This window comes from Stegostoma tigrinum, chromosome 6, assembly GCF_030684315.1.
Source record: "Stegostoma tigrinum isolate sSteTig4 chromosome 6, sSteTig4.hap1, whole genome shotgun sequence".
Classification (NCBI taxonomy): Eukaryota; Metazoa; Chordata; class Chondrichthyes; order Orectolobiformes; family Stegostomatidae; genus Stegostoma; species Stegostoma tigrinum.
The window spans coordinates 63,931,592-63,956,329 of NC_081359.1; the positions used below are offsets into that span (position 1 = coordinate 63,931,592).

The 24,738-nt window shown below is 39.5% G+C and overlaps 1 protein-coding gene and 1 long non-coding RNA gene across 3 annotated transcripts in view; one reads left to right on the forward strand and one right to left on the reverse strand.

Moving 5' to 3' along the window:
• LOC125453120 (PC3-like endoprotease variant B) overlaps positions 1-24,738 on the forward strand; it is a 1,374,573-nt gene that overhangs the window by 1,188,046 nt on the left and 161,789 nt on the right. The gene's annotated exons all lie outside the window — the stretch shown is intronic.
• The window catches only part of LOC125453126 (uncharacterized), a 91,347-nt gene continuing 70,096 nt past the window's right edge, over positions 3,488-24,738 (reverse strand). For both annotated transcript variants that reach the window (XR_007247700.2, XR_007247699.2), the window contains 2 exons: positions 19,431-19,577; positions 3,488-5,192 (listed from right to left, as the gene is read on the reverse strand). This is a non-coding gene — a long non-coding RNA (uncharacterized LOC125453126). The remainder of the gene's footprint in view (positions 5,193-19,430; positions 19,578-24,738) is intronic.

Consider the following 24,738-nt stretch of genomic DNA (forward strand, 5'->3'; position numbering starts at 1 on the left):
TTTCTGATCAATGGTAACCGCCAAAATGTTGATAGCGAGGGAATGTCATTAAGGCATACCATCGTATATATCATATACACCTCATTACAGCCCTGGTACAAACATGAACAAAAGAGCTGAAATTCAGAGGTGAGGTGAGAGTGACAGCGACAGCCCTTGACATCAGTGTTGCATTTGACCAAGTGTGGCATCACAGATCCCTAGCAAAACTGGAATTAGTGGCAATCGGGGGCAAGTTCTCCAGTGGTTGGATTCATACCTGACACATAAGAAAATGGTTGTTGTTGTTGGAGGTCAGTCATCATAGCTCGTAGAATCTTAGAATCCCTCCAGTGTGGAAACAGACCCTTTGGCCCAACAAGTCCACACTGACCCTTGGAATGTCCCACCCACGCCTATCCCACTATAACCCATGTAATCCACTCATGCCTGTGAGAGGAAACCAGAGGAAACCCATGCAGACACAGGGGAGAATGTGCAAACTCCATGCAGACAGTCGCCCAAGTGTGGAATCAAACCCAAGACCCTGGCGCTGTGAGGCAGCAGTGCTATCCACTGAGCTACTGTGCCGCCCCTTCAGCTCCAGGACATCCCTGCAGGAAGTCCTCAGGGTAGTGTCCTAGGCCCAAACATCTTCAGCTGCTTTGTTAATGACCTTCCCTCCATTACAAGGTCAGACATGGGAGTGCTCACTGATGATTTCACATTGCTTATCACCACTCACGACTCTTCAGATACTGGAGCAGTCCATGTTCAGATGCAAAGAGATCTGGACAATGTTCTGGCTTGGGCTGACAAGTGGCATGTAAAGTTCATGCTATACAAATGCCAGGCTATGTCCATCACCAGTAAAAGGCAATCTAACCACCACCCCTTGACATTCAATGGAGTTATCATCACTGAATCTCCCACTATCAACATCCTGGGCCTACCATTGACCAGAAACTCAATTTGACTCACTATATTAACATCGTGGCTACAAGAGCACATCAGAGGCCAGGAATACTGCAGTGAGTAACTCTCAGCCTCACTTTCCCCAACCACCTACAAGTCACAAGTCAGGAGTGTGATGGAATACTCCCCACTTGCCTGAATGAGTGCATCTCCAACAGCACTCAAGAAGCTTGACACCATCCAGGACAAAGCAGCCTGCTTGATTCGCACTACATCCACAAACATTCACTCCCTCCATCACCAACACTCAGTAGCAGTAGTGTGTACTAAATGCAAAATGACAACAGAAATTCACCAAAGATCCTCAGACCCATGACCACTTCCATCTAGAAGGACAAAGTCAACAGATGTGTGGGAACACCACCATCTTCGCGTTTCCTTCCAATCCATTCACCATCCTGACTTGGAAATATATTGCCGTTCCTTCACGGTCACTGAGTCAAAAACCCTGGAATTCCCTCCCTAATGGCATATGGGTCAGCCCACAGCAGGTGGGTTGCAACGGTTCAAGGAGGCAGATCGCCACCACCTTCTTAAAGGCAACGAGAGATGGGCAAGAAATGCTGGGCCTGTCAGTGACTCCCACATCCCACAAAATGAGTTTTACAAAAAAGTCTTCTTGTTAAGACTCAATAATGGCTTCTTATGTACCAATTATTAATCAAATTAGCCCTTAGGTCCAAAGGAAAGAGAAATGGTAGCAGCATTTATCTGTCCACACACACCACACAGTGATTGGTGGTGCAGAACAGAACACAATGTGCACACCAGATGGTGATTGACAGTGGGCATCATTGATTAAAACCGTGTTGGTTAGTTTTTGGACAACTGGCATACAGGAAGAAAAATGCAATGACCAGAGTAAACCTGTGACAGATTCAGTCTTGATATTATTGTTCCGGAAACATCTGTCACACACGTCATGCTACCGAAGAAGAGCAACAATAAGTTAGAAATTTGATTGCACAGTAACCATTGTTTTGGATACAAAATGACTTCTTAAGCCACCAGTTTATTCAATCAGAAATGTTTATTATGAGCAAGAAATGTGCATTCTTCTATAACTGATAGGTTAAAAAGTCAAACCCACAGTAAGTGTTAAATAGTTTTTATATGCAAATAGTTGGTTAGTTACCATCTGGTTAACTTCATCCTCAGCACAAAGGGTGGCCCTGAACATATCTGGAATGAAGTTGTGAAAAAGCACAATTATATTCGACTGAACAGGCAATCCATAAAAGGACTACCGCGGCCCACCACTGAAAAAAGGAGGCTGTAAATTCATGGCTGCAAACAGTTTTTCAGAGAGAGAAATGTGTACCAGTCCGCAAGGATAACAATGAAGGAGGTCCATATAAATAGGGGAGGGAGAAAAAGTAAAGACCGCAGAATAAGCTGTCCCTGAACTGAGACAATTGGTAGGTCATTCAGAGGACTGTTAAGAATCACCACACAACTGTGTGCCTGGTGTCACATATAGGGCCAGACCAAGTAAAAATGACCATTTTTCCCTCCCTAAAGGACATTAGTGAACCAGATGGGTACCAGATGGTAGTCTAAGGAAGATGACACCATCTTCCTTAGACTAGTTTTTGACTCCAGATATTATTCAAATATCTGCAGTAAATTAGTGACTTAGTGTATTGACTGATAACTGCTTCATTTATTATTCATTATTCCACATACAAATATTATTTAGGTAGTTTGCACACTGTCACTAAGTTAGGTTTAGTTATACTGGAGTAGAAAACTGCATGTTCGGTTTAGTTCCTGACTATTTTACCTTTTAACTGTACAAGAAGCTTTTCCTTTAATGTACTAACAGTGGCAGGAGGGGTCATTGGTAGTAATAAGATTATCAAACTGTGACGCAGGATTTTAATACTGAGACTCAGCAATCATAGTCACTAGAGGCGGGATTAGTAGCTAAGGTCAGCAGTACTTCCTAGCACCAAGAATAAGAAAATTCACAATGTAGATAGTATAAGGCTTTACATCCTCACTCTAACGGATTATAACTGAATTACATATCTCGAGAAAAAATAGGTGCATAACTCTAGAAATGTTTCAGTGTTGGGATTATCATTTGATCAGAGAATTTATTTTCAGAGGAACCAGAGGGCAATAGTACATGCATTCCTAATGTGCATGCTGAATGTAATTCTACTTACTTGTTGGTGGTTCCTATGTTGAATCATAAAGGAACCTCACGATGAAATAATATGGGCACAGATTCATTTTATTATTTGTACAAGTTTGTGTTTAATCATTTTTCATGGTGCAATAATTCCTAACGATAAACAGGTCCTGTCGTTTTCACTGCTTGTGTGTTTAACATCCTAATTCAGGCTGCTGAGAAAAATGTCAGAGCCAGCTAATGTTCATGCTTAGACACACGCAGTCAATTTTTAACCATTCTGCATTAATTTTTGTTTAATAAATGCTAAAACAACAATTCACCAAGGGAATTTGTTTCAGTTGTTAATTTAACTAAAGGAGAACATTCGATTCAGTTCACAAAACTAGCCAGAGTAAAAAAAAAATCAGAACCTGTACACTCAGTAGAATCATCATCAGACACAGCTATTAATTCTGGAACACTTTTCTCAAATTGTACGCAAGGACGCATTTTCAGCAATCTTTTTCCCAATGCTCCTCCATTCTTTTAAATCTATTTAGTTACAGTCCCAGTCCTTCCAGACAATTGAGGCAAGATACTGGTCTTTCATTTACTGCTAATAGGCTTGAATTGCACAATCACACACGTTCAGCAAAACATTTTTTTTCTCCTGGATTCAATCAGGGAGAGTGGAAAATTACAGCGCGATGTACAATTTCACAGGATTTGTGACCCTGTGACCTTTATATTAGAATGACAACCCTGAATCTATTTTGTTAGTACAATATATAATACAGGTTTCTTTTCAACAGTTACATCAAACATGTCTGACCCAGTTAATGCACGTAGTGTGAAAGTAATGCTGAAATTTGAATTTTAAAGATGTTTTTAAGTTTTATTCTTTAGTCTAGAAGCCTCAGCTGAAAAGACCAGCAGCCAACTTTGTTACTGAGAACAGAAACTTAAATTCGCACAGCACTTCGAGCTGCTGCCCATTGTTTACATACCATCTTTATACGCTGTGCTATCTCCCATTATGTGGCAATGACCTGTACTGTTAACAGCTGGATAACCTTTGCCTCAAAAAGGGCAGCACTTCTAAACACAGTCCTGCTACAGGACCTCAAATAAATTAGAGCTAGGAGATGGAATTTTCTGCTGTGACATTACTTGCACCCAGATTGGCAAGGAAACATTTGAGTTTTCCAGTCGTAGCAGTTCACCATGGTAGTTGGTAGCAAGCTTTTTGGAACAATACTGTTCTTCTCAGACAGAGAGTGTATCGTTTCTATGTGAAATGTTTGGAAAATGAAGGGGTGGCTTTTGCCTCATTCCATAATGTCATCATTTCTCACTGCTAAACGTCCATGATTTTTGATGAACTGGAAAAATCATGCTGTTCCTCAGTGAGCTTTAGCATCCTCCCCCTCTATTCTTCAATGAAATCAAATAATTCTGTCACTCTTAATAAACAGGCTGTCAGGAAACTGGTCAATCCTGCTGGTTGACCTACATCCTCTTCTCTGCTGGGTTTTGTTTGATCCTGTTCTGCTGATGTCTTCCAGCAAATCAAGGATTTTTATCAGATCCATGTTGTGAAAACAGATGGTGCAAAAGGATAAAAATTTGTTTAGGTATTGCACCCTTTCTAAGTGTAAAATTAGCATAAGTCAAAGCAAATTAATAACAATCAGACATCCTATGCCTGCCTTGCATAGGGATCCCTTGTGTAAATTCATTCGGACCATTTTGCAGGCGTCCTGAGCCTAAAACAGACATCCAGCCCTTTTAACATGTTAATGAGAGCTCCAAAGCTTGTTGAAAGGTACCTTTACAAAATTAATTATCGATGATTGGGACAGGCATTGGTGAGGCAAAAAACCAAGATTTGTCAAAACGATCAAATTGCATATGCAATGTTTGAACAGCAATAGATATTTATTTAATATGCATCTTGTGACATGTTAATTTTCTTCTAAATTTAAGTTTTAAATTGCCTTTGATGCGAATAGACTCTTTATTGAACAAATGCTTCAAATAAAGCCCTGAAATGTTGTTACTTCAGTAGGCGTCTTCCCAAGCATCGATGTGTCTCCTCTATTCAAGTAAAACTGTTGCACTAGGAAGCAAAAAAAAAATCAATTGTTACACTGGTTACTTGTATTAATTGAGTGTCCACTTCACTAAGTGGAATGTCACCTTACAATTATCTACATAGTGCTTAAGGTTATGCATGAGGCATAGCATATGACTCCAGCCTTATAATGATGGAATCTTGTAAAATCAGACACTGAAGTAACCAGGAACTGCTGTATAGTGAAAGAAATCACCACAGTTGTCAGGAACAACGCAGTGTTGCAGTCTATCACAAGCTCATAATTTATCTGATGCATTTACACCAGCATCTTGGTCTATATGACCATCATATCAACACACACGTGACATCATCAAAATATAATATCATAAAATGCTTCACTGAAATGAAAGCACACCATTAGGGATATTGCAAATTTAGAAAATAAAAACCATTTAGATTTCGCATTCGCTGTGTCTTTGCAAGTGAAGTCCCACAGTCATGAATATAGATTCTGTAACTGTTGTACAGCAATAAAGACTGTGTGTTGGTCAGTTTAAAATATTTGCAAACAAAAAAACATTGGAAAGTTTATCTAGCTTTCAGACAGCATCCAGTTCCTTTTTTCTTTATTGTAGCTTGTTACCTTGTGGACAGCATCCAGAACACTTTCACTTTGCTCTGATAGAACCAATCCATCAACATGACTGATGTGGGTGATGAAGTGCAGAAGGAGGCTGTCTGCTCGCTTATGCCAAAGAGATACAATTCAGTCTGTTGAGCTACAGAGAGCAGTATTCTTGTATTTGCTACAGGTGCCAAGAATTTCAGAGGCATAATAGTTACAGTACTGTCGCATGAAGACAGATTGATTTGGACAATGCTATATTAGGAGTCTCAAATTCTATGACTATTGTTTACATTTACTAGAACCATGTTTTTAGAATATTATTGCTTGCAAAATTTTGTAAAACTATAGCTGGGCCCAATGGTGTTTTCATTAGACCATGAACACTCTGTATAACTCTAGACCAGGATTTATGTTGATTCAGATGTTCCATTACTATTGGAATAGATTCGACCGATAGTAATCAGCTTTAACATTATCCACTTATCATTCAGCAGTTATTCCGGCTGAGATTCTGAGTCTGCCTAGCTTGAACATATCCATTAAAGGAAACCAGGGAGAAATCCATTCTACACAGAAATTGCACTGTAGCCAAGACATGCCCCCTTTTGGTTACAAGTTACAATGTTTCAAGAATTAATGGTCCCAAGGTAGTTTTGACTGAGACTGAGCTAAGTATGAAAGGTAAGTGAGGGGTAGCATACCAACTAGGTGAAGCAGTAGGGTCCAAGTAGGCAGGTAAGAGGGTAGGTGGATGAGGGGATACAGTGAGTTGGGTAGGTAAGGACACGTGACAGATAAGTGCTTCGGGTAGTTCAGGTTGCCAGGGGAGGGGTATTGGTTCCATTAGAGTTGGGTTGAATTGAGTGGGTGGATGGTGGTTGCGGTGATTGACAGTTTGGTGTTGGCTCCAGCAGTGATGGTTTGGTTCAGGAACTGAGGCAGTGTGGAGTTCTAAAGTGCTAACCCATCCTCCACTTCTGACCTGATGGTGGAGAGAAGGTCATTGATGTAGCAGCCAAAGATAGTTGGGCCTAGGACACTAACCTGAGGAACTTGTATAAAGCTGTCCTAGAGCTGAGGTGACTGACCTCCAACAACCACAACCGTCTTTCTTTGCGCCAGGTATGAGTCCAACAACTGAAAATTTGTCCCCCTGATTCCCATTGATTTTAGTTTTGCTGGGGCTCCTTGACGTCACACCCAGTCAAATGTCACCTTGATGTCAAGGGTCATTGCTGTCACCTCCTGCAGGAATTCAAGGCTGTAATGAGGTCAGGAGCTTAATAGCACTGACATAACCCACACAGGGCATCACTGAACAGGTATTGCTGCTTCATAGCTCTGTGATGACACACTCCATCACTTTACTGATGATTAATTGACTAATGGGTCAGTAATTGGCTGGGTTGCACTTAGGAACAGGACATATCCACACAATTTTCCACATTGCCAGGTGAATGCCAGTGTTGTGGCTAAACAGGAACAGCTTGGCTAGAATGTCAAATGCTGGAGCACAAATCTTCAGAAATTTTCATGGAATATTATCAGGTCCTTTTGGCCTTTGCAGTATCCATTGCCTTCAGCTATTTCATGATACCATATGGAGTGAATTGAATTGCCTGAATACTGATCTCTGTGATGTTGGTGACCTCTGGAGGAAGCCAAGATGGGTCATTCATTTGGCATTTTTGGCTGAAGATTGCTGCACGTCCTTTAGCCTTATGTTTTGTACTGTTGTGTTGAGATCTTGTGTCATTGAGGATAGGGCTACTTCTGCAGCCTCCGACTGCAGTGAGTTTTTTAATTATTCACACCACTCAGAACTGGATATGCCAGGACTACTGAGCTTAGACCTCATCCGTTGGTATGAAATTGTTTGGTCCTGTGTATTACTTTCTGCCTATGTTATTTGGTATGCAAGTAATCCTGTATTTTAGACTCACCAGGTTGATACCTCTTTTGTTTAAGTTAAAACCAGTACTGCTCCTGGCATGTCCTGCAGCATAATTTGTTGAACCAGAGTTGATCCCCTTGGCTTGATAGTAATGGTAGAGCGGTGGGCATGCCAAGTCCAGGTTAAATCTGCTGCTGATCATTGCGCTCAAGCTCTTCATTGATGTCCAGTCTTGAGTTCAGTTTCAAGCAGGTTCAACTGAAGTAACAGGTAATTATTTTGATAGCAAATGTGCAAAGATATGGTCAGAAGTCAGGAAATTGGCATTAGGTAATGCTGTTTGTTTGAACAGTTGGTGCAGGCATGATGGGCCAAAGGGCTTCCTTTTGTACTGTAACAATTCTGTAATACTTATTTATTAGATTTGTTGAAAACCACTTGCCACGCCACACAGTATGGTAAAGGGTATATTCAATGTGAAGTTGTGTTTGATCTTCACTGTGTGGTGATTACTCTTCCCGATCCTAGCATGGGTAAATGCATCTGCATCAGGCAGATTAGTGAAGATGAGATCAAGTATGTTTTTCATTCTTGTTGCTTCTTATATTAGCCACAGAACCAGTTAACCGGCCTTCCAATGAAAACCCTGCCATCCCATGCCATCATTTGTCAATAACCCACTGCGAATGAAAGATGAGCACAATGATAAGGTGAAGGGAATGAGAGATTCAACACGATAAAAGTTTCATTGTGGAAGGTCAAATGATATTCTAATGGATAAGTAAAAAATAACAGGAGATATATCTGGATAAAGTGTCACTAGGATAGGATGATCATGAATAGCCAGTCTCCAAATCTAAAGAAAAGGGAAAAAGAAAATCGAGAGAGAAAGCAAGTTAGAAAACAAAATTGTAATAGAATGAAATAAGTGAACTCAATGTTAAATCTGGAAGAGGCAGTTGAAAGATAAGATTTTGTTTCTCAACCTTGCATTGAACATTGTTGGAACACTGGTGCAAATTTAGGACTGAAAGCTGAGAGTTGGAGAAAAATGGCAGGCAATTTGAAGCTCAGTGTTAGGAATGCAGACTGAATTAAGGTGTTCCTCAAAAGAGTTGCCTGTCTTTATCTCCCCATTGTAAAGAAAACCACATTGTGTGCTGCATTAATTAAATAAAATTGAAAGCAATACCAGTGAATTGGTGTATGACTTGGAAGCGGCACTTGTGACCTAGGATAGTGAGAGGGAGGAAGTTTAACTTCCTCGGGTGTCTGGGAAATTGAAGAGTTGACAGATATGACAGGGAGGCAAATGTGTGAAATTCAAACTGCATGAAATAGAACAGACATGGTCAAGGGCAACAATGATGAGGTAAAGTTGGAATTGCTAATATGTAAGTTTGCAAGACGAAAGGCATTTTTATTGTCATGAACTGCATTAATGCTGTACAACTTTGCATATCTATGGGAAATATCCTGTTGCCATTACTCATGGATGCCACATTGACCATTATTTCTTGATCCAGAGACACTGCAATAAAATTTGAGAGTTGGATTGATAGGCCTCTGACAGTCTCGGTCATCTTCATTTATTTCTTGTAAAACTCAATCATGTAAGAGTTATTTCTTTGGGTCTTATTGACTTTATTTTTCCATATTCACTAAAATATTACCTTAATTTTGAGGAATGCCATTCTTATCTCTCATCTGCTACTCACCTGCAGCCTCATGTTTGGTTTGAAGCACGAATGAAATCTGGCACTCGGCGTTTCTGGTAAAACCCCAGCTATGTTGAGTAGAGGTTGACAGCCCCAGTGATAGCTCCTTCTATCACTTTATTCATTGTTTGAAGTAGACTAATAAGCTGATAATTGAATAAATCAAATTTAACTTGTTCTTGTGGATAGGATAATCCCTACGTCATTGAGTAGATGCCAGTGTCATAGTTATATGATGCAGACACCAATCTGTGACTGGTATTTGCAGTCTAAGATGCCTTTATTCACAGATAATGTAATCAGAGGAGCTGGTTGCAGAAGACTGCAGTGGTTCTGAACTATTTTTAACAAATGGAGTGTGATAAGTTTGTGGGTTGGTTTTAAGTACTAAAAAAATGCCATCATCACTCAATACAAGAGTAGTACATCTGTTTAGGTGCTTAGGAGATCATTTCTCTCAGTACACTGCAACATTTCGAGCTGGATTGTATTGAAATATCCTGCAGAAAATTCTTTTAGATTTTATTTGTGAAAAATTTCTTTGAAGTTGCAGTTTCATACAATATTTAATCCTGCATGATGGATTAGACTTTTGTCTTGAGGAGGCCCCTCATCTGACTACAAGATATTAATCAACTGAGAGTCTAGGCTAAAGAAAAGTATAGACCTTAGAATCTGATATAGTACTTACCATCTCTAAACACGTTGGCTTCTTTTTTTCTTAATGTGGTGTTATTCCAACTAAATGGGAAAATGTACTGAGGCATTTTATTGCAACGTCCTTGAAAAAGATCAACATGGAAGTAATGCAGGTACATTCTTGGAATTTTGTTTCCTTTTTTGCATGACATTTTCATTTCCTGCTTTACTAGTTTCTCCTCCATGGAGCCTTGTGCGCTAAGATTCTATTTTGGGAATCTATGAATTTGCATCCTACAATTTTTATTCCACTCATAACTTTAGTTCATTTATCTGGGCAGTTCCTGCTTTTCTTTGTCAAAGATCAATGCATCATATTATCCAATTCAACTTTACTGTCTCCATCAAAACTATCCAGCATTAGGAGCTATATTGGATAGCACCTGAGCATAGGATTTTCATGTGTGATTACCTGATGCCTGTTTAATATAATGCAGGAAACATGACAACTTTGTATTGCCAGTTATTATTCATAATCCCTGCATGCTGTCAGTGCTAACAATGGCTGCGTGGGCCTGCAGAGGACCCAAAATTGTAACATGCTAGCACTATTTAAAGCTAGTCTGGATGGTGCACTGTGGTTCAAGCAGATGTTGAAAGTTCTTTATGAGTTGAATCTGACCTTGGAAAGAGAAACAATGGGCGGACATAGGATAGAGTGGGCACCACAGTTCTGCAACTTTGCACTGATGTTCATGTGGAGCAGGTGGAAAGGGGAAAGATCTGAAGAGGGCAGGAGGCTAATTGGGCATGGACCCAAAAGATAGTGTGAATGGATAGTTGCAGCAGTAATTATCAGAAATGGGACATCTCTACCTGATGCAGTGCCACAAGATGTTTCATGAACTCTCACAAGTGGCCAAGACCGATGAATGAACTCTGTAATGTCCTCTGCTACCACTGCAAGCCATTCAATTGCAAAAGCCACTTCATCTAAAAATATTGCACAATGCTCACTAACAAACTTGCCTGCCCTTTGCAGGAAAAGGTGATGCACAAGCAGAGGTAACTGGAAATGATGGTGGCTCAGGAATGCTAGCATGTCCTAATTTCAGATGATGGAATAGTGCTGGCCATTAGTGGAACAACATTACTTAGTGCATGAATGTGTTGAAAATGATGGTATGTTCATCATTAATATTCTTTATCATATGTTCCTGACAACATCAGAAGTTGCCCTTTAATTGAGTGTTTGAGAAGGTATTTTGAAGTCAACCGCATGGCTGTACATTTGGAGTTTCAAATAGGCCAGACCAGGTAAGGATGGCAAGTTTTCTTTCCTAAGGGACATGACTAAACCAAATGGGTTTTTTCCACAGTCTATGATAGCTTTGTAGTTAGTATTCCTGATACTACCTTTCTTATCGTTTTTTTTTCAAAATTCCACTCGTTGCCTTTGTAAGAGATGAACCCAAGTCCCAGATCATTAACTGGTCTCTGTATTATTAGTCTTGTGACAATGTCAATAGTCAAATCATGCCCCTTATTAAAATATATAATTATATTTTTGATAATGCCTCAATACAGATAAACAACATACTGCTCAGTATTCCTATTTGAGGTGGATACTTTGGAAAAACATGACTTTTTTGAAATGTAAGTGCTGGTTTAATTATCTGGTTCTGTTTTTTCAAACATGTCTGCCTCATTCCAGGCAGTCTAACAGGTCTCCATCTTGTTCTTAAGTGTCCTTGAGTGGAGTTTTTATGCATATTTCTTAGTGGTACAATTAATGGATGTATCCATTTTCCTTGGGAGACTAAAGAAGCTAAATTGTCTGGTCTGCAATAATCAGGATACATTTCAGCCATAAGTGCTCACATTTAAAGCAACACTAAAAGGTGAATCTTTCAAGTATTGTATACTTATCTCTTGATACTCAGTGGATAGAGAGCATAAGAAGACATTAATGAGTACAAGACATATTTCTGGAAAATAAATGATATCCATTTTGAAGTGATGTGTATATTATATACCTTAATAACATTGCAAAATCTGTATCAACTCCATGGTAGCAAGAAGAGAAAGTGCCAATCATAGATCAATGGAAATTCGAGAGGATCTTGTAAGAATGTCACCAGGATGTATCCCCTTTTTCTGCCAGCAACATTTGACCACCTGCCCACTACTGCTTAATGATTGAGGATTAAGCTTGTGCTTAATAACTTTGATCTCTTCCCATTATTAAGTAATAGTTTGATAATTAAGGGATTAGATCTATATCCCTCCCCCATTACCAGTTCAATTCCATAGTTGACAGATAATTAGACCATAGAAAGAAAAAAGAAAAACAAACAAATCTATTTTAACTACCCTAGTTATGCAGACAAAGTTGCTATAGTAGAATTTAAAAAAAACATGGCAAGCCAAAAATGCCACCAAATGCAGTGACACATTGCCCAACTGCACATGCCACTTTTATTTTTAAAGGAATATGTACATCTGAGCCTGAATTCTGATTTATTTATAATATCTCATTTATTTCACCATTACTAATACAGGTCAAAAATAATAATATAATTGAAGAACTATATGAGGATGCACCTTAAGTATGAAGTGATTTCTTAATTTGGAAAAGCAGTTAAGCTGGTGCCAGCTGAATTGCCTCTGGAACTGTAACAATTCTTGGAATAATTGGTAATAAAACAAATTATACATTTTTGAAAATGCTACATTAACAAACAGGTAATTTTCATGCTTGCAAGTGTTGCATTTATAAACTACTGGAATCTATCTGAAATCACTTCGAATTTATCTCTGGCTAAAAGCATTTTAAAAGTATTAAAGTCCACTGAATGTAAATGTGAAATAAATATTGTGACAAACCCCTTTCTGACTCAGCCCTGTGAAGCCTTTAAGAATTTTTCTTTTGGTTTCTGTTAATATGATCTAATTCTTAGCAATGCACAATGGCCATAAACACTGTGCAATCCTGCCTAATTTCATTGTGTGTCATTGTTATCGTATCAGCATATATATCAGCAGCTACAAACTGCTCGCTGTGCCAGTCATGAATCATGCATCATGTGACTTGGAATCACTAAGAGCCTATCTTCCATCATAGCCATAGCCCTTGCCCTCACTGCAGTCAGTTGTCTAAGCAAGTATTAATAAAGGTCTCCCTCTTAAAATTGCGCTACTCTAAATGGTCTTTAAGGGACCAGGCAGTAATCTCTAGATCCCTATATTTTAGCTCTAAACTAGGACAGAGGAATTAATAAAAGTCCTTTCTGTGTAAACTGCTACTTGCTCTCAGGCTATATCCTGATGTCAGGGCATTGAGAGAATTTTAAATGTGCAGGATGGATTGTTTGTGTAAGGAAAGCGAAACAGGGGGCAAAGGCTAAGAGACTTGAGAAAATTGAAAGACTGCCAGGGATGCTGAGATGCAAATAGCAACAAAACAGGGATAAATGCTGCTGCTCATATATTCAGGAGCACTGGCAAAAAAAAGGTTATTAATTTTCACAAGGCTGATCTTACAGCTGGTAGCTCAGCATCAGTTTCTGTGTAATGAAAATGGTCTGAGTGGAAGATAAATGGTTCATAAAGTGGACCATTTAGATGCAATCGAGGCTCAATCTGTCCAGTGACTAATCACGTTCCCACCAGTATAGGTGAATTCCAGTAACAGACTTTTTCTGCTGTTCCCAATGAATTGTAGTCAGGTCTAAGTTCAAGGCAGGAAGAGAATTATCTTGATTTATTAACGCGCTGTCTGGCCGTGCCATTCGCACTGCTTCGGCTTTGTGGGCTTCTGCCCTGTTGCTGTCTGTGTGTAATTTTTACTGCTCCCCTGTGACTAGTGTACAGCATCATTCCAGCTGCTGAAAAAATGGTCTGCTTCTGCACGTGTAATTTTTCTTCTTGGAGCTGATGGAATGTAATATATCTTTAAAGTGTGTAATAAGTTTCTGAAAAGGTGTTTTTAAAACAAATTGATTATCGTGGTTTATGGGAGCAAACTAAACTATAAACTAATGCCAGTTTAACTCAGCTTATCTAGTTAGGGAGCTGATATAGCTTTTGATTACTTATGTATAAACTTGTACATGATGGTGAAATTGGCTACTGTAGTTGATTCCTCTCTTTTTAATGGCTCTGATTTAGAGAATATCTTTTTATTAAAAGTAGAATTTGGATCAGGCAATAAATTAGTATAATTTCATATCTTTTTTCCAGACACTTTATATTCTGAAATGTTTTATACGAAGATTTGTATTTTTGTTTTAGTGTTTATAAGATGCATGGTCCAACAACATAAAACCATAACATCACATTCTAAAGTTGCCATTGTATTTCTACTTTTGATGATTATTTTGCCAATAGTAATAGACCTGCTGCTATCACTTAGGCTAAAGGAGCTAATGCATTTTTTTTAAGTGTTCATAGGATATGAATATCACTGGTTAGGCAGCGTTTACTCCCCATCCTTAATTGCCCTGGGGAGGGTGATGGTGAGCAGCTATCTTGCACTGCTGCAATCCTTGGGGTATAGGAGCACCAATTCAGCTTGGAGTTACAGGATTTTGACTCTCAATGAGGTTGGTGTGCAGCGTACAGGGAAAATTGCAGGTGATGGTGTTTCCATATATCTACTGCCCTTGTTCTTTTAGGTTATAGAGATTGCAGGTTTGAAAGGTTCTTTTCAAGGAGCCTTGGTGAGGTACTGCAGTGCACCTCGTAGATGGTACTGACTGCTAACATTGTATATCGACAGAGGAAGTGAATGTTGTAGGTGGGTGACAGAGTATCAATCAAACAGAATTGCTAGCATCTGGCCTGGTTTTTTGTAGCCACAGTAGTTATATGGATGGTCCAGTTCAGTTCCTGGTCAACATTACTGCCAGGATATACATAGAGGGGAACTCAGCAATGGTAATCTCATCTAGCATCAAGGCTGGTGTTTTGCTTCTCTCTTGTTGGAAATGGTCATTGCTTGTGGTGTAAACATTGTATTTGAACTCAAGTTTGGACTTTATCTTGGTCTTGCTAAATATGGACACAGACTGCTTCAATGTCTGAACAATTATGAAGGGAGTTAAACACACTGCAATCATCAGCTAATAACCCCATTTCTGAGTGTTTAGTGGAGAGAAGGTAATTGATCAAGCAGTTGAAGATGACTGGGGCTCGGCACTATGCTGAGGAATGATGACAATCATTTTCTGAGGCTGAGAAAATTGACCTTCGGTAATCTCAAGCATCTTCCTTTGTGCCACGTATGACTGCAGCCAACACCAAGATTTCTTCCTGATCCACAGTGATTGCAGTTCTGCTAGATCACCTTGAAGCCATGCTTGGTCAAATGCAACTTTGATGGCAGGGGCAGTAACTCTTACCCCACCTCTGGAATTTAGTTGCTTTTTTTTCTATGTTTGAACCAAGGCCATAATGGGGCCAGGAGTAGTGTCCCTGGTCAAATCCAAACTGTATGAGTGAACAGGTTATTCCTGTACAAAATCTGCTTAAAAGCACAGTTGATGATTCCTTCTAACACTTTACTAGTGATTCAGAGTGGAAGGATAGGGTGTAAATTAACTAGGATCATTTGTCCCACTTCTTGTGCACAGAACATAACTTGCAATTTTCCACATTGCCAGGTGAATTCCTGATCTAGAACAGCTTGGCTAGGAGAGCAGCTCATTCTGGAGCAGAAGTCGTCAGGATTATTGCTGGACTGTTATCAGTGTATAGCACCTTTGCAATATCCAGTGTCTTCAGCTGTTTATTGATGTCACATGGAGTGACTGAGTTGATTAAAAACTGGCATCTGTAATCCTGGGGAAAAGGTGGAATTGCTCAACCACATGGTACTTCTGACTGAAGACAGATGTAAACTTTTCAGCTTTGTAGTTTGCACTAATGTGCTGGGATCCACCAACATTGAGAACCTATGAAAAGCTATTCATCCATGGTCATGCCTCTTTAAAACTGTTGACTTATCACAATAACTATACTGCACAGTAACGAATGTATAGTACTGCAGTCTTTGTTTAGTATTTAGTATTCTTGGGTAAATCAAAGGCTGTATTAGACGTAGATACGAAATATAATTTACCAGGCATTACACACATGTAGGGGAGATTTTTGTTTCTCTCTCCAGCCCTTGGAGGCAGGATTGGAAACTGGGAATGTTTGTATAAAATGCATTCAGCTGGTTTACTGATGTTTCCCGCTTCTAGTCACTTTACTAAGTGCTGGCTGTGTGCCCAGAAAGCAAACCACCCCAGCAGTGGCGGGAAGCCAATTTAGGCCATTATTACACCAATTAACTGGTTGTTCATAGGGGAGTGATAGCTTGTTGGAGGCACATGAGAGGCCACTCCTGCCCGTGTCTGAAGCTCATATCCTCAAAGGAAGTGAGAGCACAGTGGCAGGTCAGAGCACCATGAAATGAATGTGATATCATCATCTGAGGAGCATAGAGGTGTCATTCCAAACATCTACAGTGACATGCTTTCAAGTGAAATTGGGTACTGTCCAGCTGAATCCATCTGATAATTTTGGACATGAGGATTCGTCTACAAGTTCTAGCACTACTGGTGTTCCTCCATCTTATGACATACTGTACTCAACTAAGCGCACATTCTGTTTTTAATTGGGTTACTAGCCTCCCCTTTGCAGCTGTGATTAGCTCTGTCATCTCTAGTATCCATCCAAAGTTCCCAACTGGACAGCGAAAAACAAGGCATTGATTGACCACCACACAGAAGGTTGGCAAGTGCAGGGAATTTTTCAGTTTAAAAAAATTCAACCAATGTTTCTTGAAAATTTAATAATAGTGAACAAGTTTTCCATCAGAAAGACATGCAGAAACTTTTCACAGTGGTTCTGGATTACATCTGATGTGAGTTTACCTTGAACAGGATGTTTTACTTGATGTGGCAATGCTTATTTTAATTCCCAGCACTTAAGAAACTAGGTCTTGGGAAATGTGGCATTGAAAGAGCCGACAGTATTTTTTTTGCATCTCATTAATACATACAAACATTACATACACAGGCATATAGGTGTCGGAGCTAATAATAATCTATTAGTTTCAACAGAAGAGCATTCTTTCTGTTAAGCATCTTGTTTCTCGTGATCTGAGGTGAGATGGAGTATCAGACCTTCATAGGCTCAGATACAATGACACTATTATAAGTATGTCTGTTAAAGGTTTAATGATATACTTATTGTGGGATATAACATGACATTTTCAATTTTACAAAGATATAAACATTCCCAAAAAATGTATTTGGTTGCATTTGACATGTATTATCAGTGCAATAATGATATGAACTGGTAAAAACAGAGTCTTCAAGATTAATATTCAGATTTCAGTGCAATACTTTGGAGGTCTGACAATTTGTCCTGATCTGGTGATCCCAATACCCACCTTGAGACACAGGTATTTTGTTCTCTGCTGTATTTATTTAACAACTTGATGATTTTGCCATTGGTTGTTATCATTCAACATCACCGTGCAATTATCATGCAAGTTTTGTTCTTCACTCCCGATTGGTGTGTCATACGTTGGTCTGAGCCGGCAGTGTATCGCCATGATCAGTGTGACTTTGTCTGATCTGGTCTAGTTTAATATTCTGGAAACTCTTGCAAGTATCCAAGTATTTGTACAGGGATTTCTAACATACACTTTCTGCCAATAAACAGTAGTAGTAGGTTTCTAGATAACAAAGTGTGTAGCTGGATGAACACAGCAGGCCAAGCAGCATGTCAGGAGCACAAAAGCTGACGTTTCGGGCCTAGACCCTTCATCAGAGAGGTTTCTATCTGCCTGTCCTGTCTCTCTCTCATTCTCCTCTGTCCCTGAAGAAAAGTGTTCTCTCTCTCAGAATGGTTAGGCAATTGGCTGCTGGTCACTGTTGTTTGCATTTCTGAAGCTAATTTGTGCTGGGTTTGGCAAGCCCTTTTCTCGTGGTGTTGCATGAAAACACAGTAATGCAATGTGGAAATTTTCCTTTGTTACTCAACACTTGGTGACCATTGATTTGATAGTGTATGTGGTATGTTCTGGTGGACAATCTGAGCAAGGATATTGGGGTAAAGACGCAATATGATGACTCCCCACTTAGTACACAATATTTTTAAATGTTTTGCCAGTGATCTGCAGTCCTTGTCAGATTTTATCTAGGACACTGAACAAAATCAAAATGGTGTTCTTTGAATTAGTGTTGCTAAGTCATCGAACAGTGGAGAATTTGGAGAAACGTTCTGTCACAGGGAAGTAATCATACCCATATATTTTGAATAGATCAGTTAATGCTTTTGGCCAATATGTGGACGGAATATTGTGTTGATGCAGTGGTTCTCTCTTCCTACCATGTGTTCACCAACTGTTAAATCGTTTGATTCATCCCTGGCCAGTGCACAGATTTGTTTGTTCACCATCCTGTACATTAGTTCCCATGTGCCTCCAGCAAAACATAGAAATGATATCCTGACATAATCCTCTGGTTTGAGGACATGTTTACCTGAAAATGATTTGTTGTGATACACAATTTCATCTCTATATCATCAAAATGCATGAATGTTCTCATGTATTTCTTTAACTCTATCAGGTCATCCCTGGATAATGATCTTTTACAACTCACATAGCTGTTCATCTTCACAGGCTGTCTATTGCAACTTTTCACACTGACTTTCTTCAAAGAGTAAGAGATCTGCCTTAAGAGCACACTCTATCTCAACTGATTCGTTTGCATTACATGTGCTGTGTTCCACATGTCATTTGAATTTTGTGAATTGTGACCAAATTGATTTCTGTGCATACTAGTGGTCATACTACTGCTGGAATGTTTGTATCTACCAGGGAGAGGTTTTTTTTGGAAAGCCAAGATGAGTGTATTAGCTCTACCATGTGTTTCTGCCTATGCACAGAATTGGTGATCTGTTTCATGCTGTGAAACAGTTTCTCATGGAACCGCATGGGCTGAAGTTCACGTCTTTCAGGATGTGTAGTCGTAATATGTTGGACTAGCTTCTATGATGATTTTAGCTTTTATGGAGCATTGACCTACCTTTTTCCAGAAATTCATAGCATAAGAGTTTCTGATCATCTTATACCTTGACATGGTGTGAGAGTTTAACAAAATGGAAAACTTAATCATCTTGTGAAATGGTATGACTCATTTGTTTGCCCAAAAGATCCTTCCTAAAGGTTTTAAGTGGAGTAGAGGTTCTGACTAACTCCATGAGCCTCTGCCATAGTCCCACTTCGGTAAGTCACACTTAGGCACTTTGCTGTGGTGTCTTCCAATGAACTGACGAATAGAATATTAGTGTTCCTGACTGTATGACATGAGGTGGAGCCTATTAATCCTGAAATCATTTCTTACCTTTCACTGGTCTTAGGACCTTCCCACTTTCTGGGTCTTTCGAATTGTCAATGGAAAGACTGGATGTGTTAATTCTGTGAAGCTCTTCCTTGCCCTTGGCAACCAAAAGTTTTAGAACACTTTTCTCCGAATCATCTATTGCGTGTTCTGTAAAATAGAAATGCAAACTTTGAACAGTTGTAATTCCAAAATGGCATCAATGTGTGCCCGATTCATGAGTATTCTATTATCCATGATTCTGCCTCAAGTACAAAGCATTGTACCACATTAAGAAACATGTGACTTTTGCGCCATATACATTTAAAACTGCTCCTTCTTCAAGAAAAAGATTATGCAGCCACTGTTATAAAAAACTGTCACATGTATCAGCTGTCGGGTATAGGATGTTTCTCCCTGTCGGATGTCCGTACTGTACTGTGGTTCACTGGCTTTGTCTCTGAACTTGGCCCGTCAGATGTTTAGTTTGAACTTGAGGAAATCTTTTTAAGAATTATCTTGAAAGTATTTACATTTTCATTAAAAATGTTAGCTCTGTTTTATTGGTTATCAGTGTCCTATTAAGAGACCTGTTCATTTGTCTGTAATTGCAGAAACTAGTGTTGCTGAAGAATGAGAATCTCACCCCTTGTCTGATTTTTTTTTTGTTTTCCAAAGCTGTTGCCTTGAAGTCTTTTGATTAGTTTTCCAAATACGTGCCACCAAGATACTGGAATTTTTTTTAGTTGGCCTCCTGTTGTGTGTGCACCTCCAACAGGTTGTTTTGCCTGATGCAGCAATGCTTATGTTATCTCCCTTGCTATAAAAAAGACCATGAATATCGTGGTATTGAAGAATCCAAGAGACATTATTACAGCTAACTATTATGTACAAACATTACATTCCTCAGGTACATGAGTGTCTGAGCTCATATTAAGCTATTTGTTACAACAGAGGAGCAAATTTCCAGTAGAGTATCATGCTTCAAGTGATCAAAGGTCTGATTTGATATGAGATATTTATGCCCTTAGATCACGTGATTATGCAATGAGGATGTCATGAGCCTGACTCTTAAAAGTACACTAACTTTGAGACATAGTACCACGCCATCCTCCACACATTCAGGTTGGTGTGTAACCTGTGTTACAAAGATGATCTATTTTCACCTCTGCAGTGTCACTTAGTACGCCAAACACTCCACCCCTGCACCCCTTTTACTAATACCACCCCGTCTATTAAATCATAGAATCCCTACAGTATGGAAGTAGGCTATTCAGCCCATCAAGTCCACACCAACCCTCTGAAGAGCATCCCATCCAGACACATCCCCTACCCTATCCCTATAACCCTGCATTTTCCCATTGTTAATCTATCTAACATGTACATTTCAGGACAACTTAATAACTCTGGGCAACTTAGCACCTAACTAATCTTTGGACTGTAAGAGGAAACTGGAGCACCTGAAGGAAACCCATGCTGATACAGGAACAATGTGCAAATATGAAAACAGACAGTTGGCTTAGGGTAGAACCGAATCCCGGTCCCTTTCTCTGTAAGGCAGCAGAGCCAACCAGTGAGCCACTATGTTGCCCTCTGTGCGCTGTGTTAACATTTCTGCTCAATTTTAGATAGATCAATTTCAACAAGAATTTACAATGCTATTCTGTTTGCTGCATTCTGAAAAAAGAAATTGCATTGCCTGAGTAAAGAAATATACAAATAAAGTCTGGATATAACTAATTGCTCCAAGGGAGGTGATCCACCAGACTGCCTGGAATTAGAAATTAATCAGATCATGTTTTGTTGGCTATTGCCACAAGTTATTGAAATGATAATGTACAGTAGTTTGTTGCTGTGAGGTAGATTGAACTCATTTGTCTGTGATTGATGCAATCATTAAGGAAGTATCATCCCAGATGGAAATTATGATAGACTTCGTTTCACACCTGGCCAAATAAATGACTCACCAGCTATTGGGCTACTGTTCACATCCCGTCAATTAGTAGCAACAATTATCGTTCAGGTATGATCTCTGATATCTTCACCAGAATACATACTCCGACAGCATTGCTTTGTCTTCAGCGTCGAAGTTCTTTTGAAATTACTTCTGGCTTTGTAAATGTCATGCCCCCTCGGTCGAGCCCAAAAGGCGAGCGGAGTTCACAGAGTAAAAGAACTTGCAATTAGGCTGAATATAATAGCAGCAGCAGTGGCCCTATTGGCAACCCAGATATCCAGAAAAAAAAACATGTTACAACATGTCTGGAAGCTCTAACATAATTTCCATATCACCAAATGAGCAATGTGGTAAATTAATTTCTCAGGTCAATGCCTTGACCAATCAAAGGCAACCTGCCTGCTTTAAAATTTAAACAAAGCCTGCAGGAACTGTCAAGCATTATTAACCGGTGCATTCTCCATGGCAATGTCTCTATCAGCCAGAGTCTTCTTGCTGACCAATCAGCACCCTTGTGACATACAGTAAAAAATGTTGGTTTGCCTCTTAAATGGGTATTTCTTATGAATTGTGCTTTTGAGTGCCAAATGAAAAGCTTCAGTGAAATGATGATTTTTCATCAATGCTCAATTTCTGCATGATCAAATCAATGGATTTATGACTTTTTTGATGATTGAAGCTGAGCTAATTCAGTATTTTCTAAAAAAAACTTTGCTGTTATATGGGAGAAGTTGTGCTGTCACTTTCCACCATCTGGAAGATTCCAAGCCAAACGGAGATCTGGTCAAGCTTGAGTGATTGCTTTCCTTGAAGTAAATATAACTGTTTCCACTATTGGGAATCTGCCTTTGCCATCAGTGATAACAATTAGGTGTTTGCCAGTATGCAAATCAGCAATCAAGCCTGACTTCAGTTCATTGATAGGCTAAACATCTTGAGGGGATCACAAGGATTTGACACTGTGGTTGCTTAATGTGGTAAACATGGATTGATTTTGGACTTGACTCTGCACTGAGTGTGTGTGTGAAGCAAACATTCTTGAAGACTTGTTTGTGACAATTTCCTGGTGACCTGCATGTGCTATATCTACAGTACATTCTGTCTCCAGCTTCAACACAGCGACAAAAGAGGATAAACTGCAGCCCAGAAACAGGGGACCAACACTTCAGCTTCAACATAGCGGCAAGAGAGCACGCCTGGTTTAATAGTGCAATTTCTGGAAAATACCCGATTGTGGGGGAAGTCGGAGATAAGCGGTGAGTTGATTAGCTCATGGTTAGAAAAGTTTTTTTTTGAAATAAGGGATTAACTGAGAAACAACACAAATAAGTGGAAACAAAAATGCAAGAAATCACAGCAAGTCAGGCAGCATCTGTGGAGAGAGAGCAAGCTAATGTTTTTTGTCTACATAACTCTTGATCAGAGCAGACGTGAAGTGTGGAGGGGACAGCTATAGTTGGGAGGTGGAGTACTAGAGGAGAATGGATGTTGATATTGCAGATTAATTGATTATAATGTGAGAATAACAGAACAATGGTGTGTCTAACTTCCGGACAGGAAAGAAAAGGCAAGTCCCATTGGAGTGGGGAGAGGGGGGAAAGGGCATTTGTGACAAAGAATACATCAAGTAAAGTTGAAAGGGAAGAAATGGGAGTGAGTTTACAATCTGAAGATGTTAAACTTGACATTAAGTCTTGACTCTGTCTCCATCAAGTTTGGACTCAAAACATGAGCTTGCTGTCACCCCATGGATGCTGTTGTATTTTCCAGCATTTTTTGTTTTCAGTACAGATCCCAGCAGCTGCAGTAATTTGGTCCTACGGATAAGTGAAAATCAGGGCCAATTTCATAAAATAATTTAAGTCAGTAAAGTTAATGTACAGGAAATGAGTCAAGAGTAATTAGGATTAAGTATGTTTAGCACATGGAGGCACAGGCCAGTTGAGTGAATCTCTGATTTTCCTTTTCTGATATTCTGAATAGTGATTGAAAAGATAAATCAGCAGCTGTTTGTGGAAGAAACTCAGTTTGGACCATCAGGAATCAATATGCATTGTCATTTATTCTTACAATTGCACTTGATATTTTGCACACATGGGTACTATGGCTCCTTTAATAATTAAAAATCTGTACACTACCACGCAGCAGCTCATATCATGTTTGACTTTTTTGATGCCGATGCTGCCAGATCTGTTCAGTTTCTCCAGCAATTTCTATTTTTGATTTTTACAATTTTTCCAAGTTTTCTATCATCTGAAAACTTGGAAATTGTCCACTGTACTTTAATACCTGGTTATTTTTCATTCCTTTTCGCACTGTTTCTTTTAATTCTGCTGTGTTTTTTATTCCAGTTTTGTAATCAAGTGTGCAACTGAGATGGTGCCACAGAATGGCGACTTTGTACACTTTTCACTGCATTCATGTGTTCCTATACTTGAGCTGACGTGATAATAAAATCTGATTCTAATTCTAATTCTAAATTGCAGAGACCTAAGCTCTGGGTTTGGGCTTTGATTGCCATCCAGAGACACAGTGGCACCACTGTGAAGTTGAGAGTTATGTAGATAGCATTTTCAGAAGAGGTCACACCACAGTTTAAAGGCCTGGAGGCAGGAAGGGAGTGGGCGACAGCCAAGCAGTTCAAGAGAAGCAGGCAGATAGTGCAGGATTGCCCAGGGCACTTGTTCTCAGAGGGAGTGCAGTCCAAGCCATGTTTGTGGCAAACACAGCATGATCAGCTGTTCAGGAAGGGAGCAAGAAGAAAGGAGGACCGATAGTGATCATGGATTTATTAGTTCAGGGAAAAGGCAGGAGTTTCTGCAGTTGTCAATATAACTTCGGGATGGCATGCTGTCTCCTTGGTCCCAGGGTCAAGGGTGTCACAGAACAACTGTAGGGACTTCGTGGAGATGATGAAAAGCCACAGGTACCAATGACTTAGATAGGAAGGGGGACATAGTCCTGCAACCAGAATTTAGCAAGCTAGGTAGAAAGTTGGCAAGCAGGACCATAAATGTAGTAATCTCTGGATTACTCATTCTACTTATAAGTGAGTGAAAAAAGGAGGATAAGGCAGATGTATGTTAAATTCAGTGAACAGTTTATGTAGAACGCAATATCTAGAAACCTGGTGGAGGCAGGTTCAATTGAGACATTCAAGAGGATGTTGGATGATTATGGTACAATGGTAAAGCAGGAGATTGAAGCAGGTAAAGGTGCTCATTTGATGAGTTGGTACATACATGATGGGCCGAGTTACCACCTCCTGTGATTTAACATTTCTGTGTTCTTGTGATGGTTATGGAATGACAATGTAATTGGCTGGACAGTCAGTTTGTGATGCAGAGTGATGCCAACATCATGGGTTTCATTCTC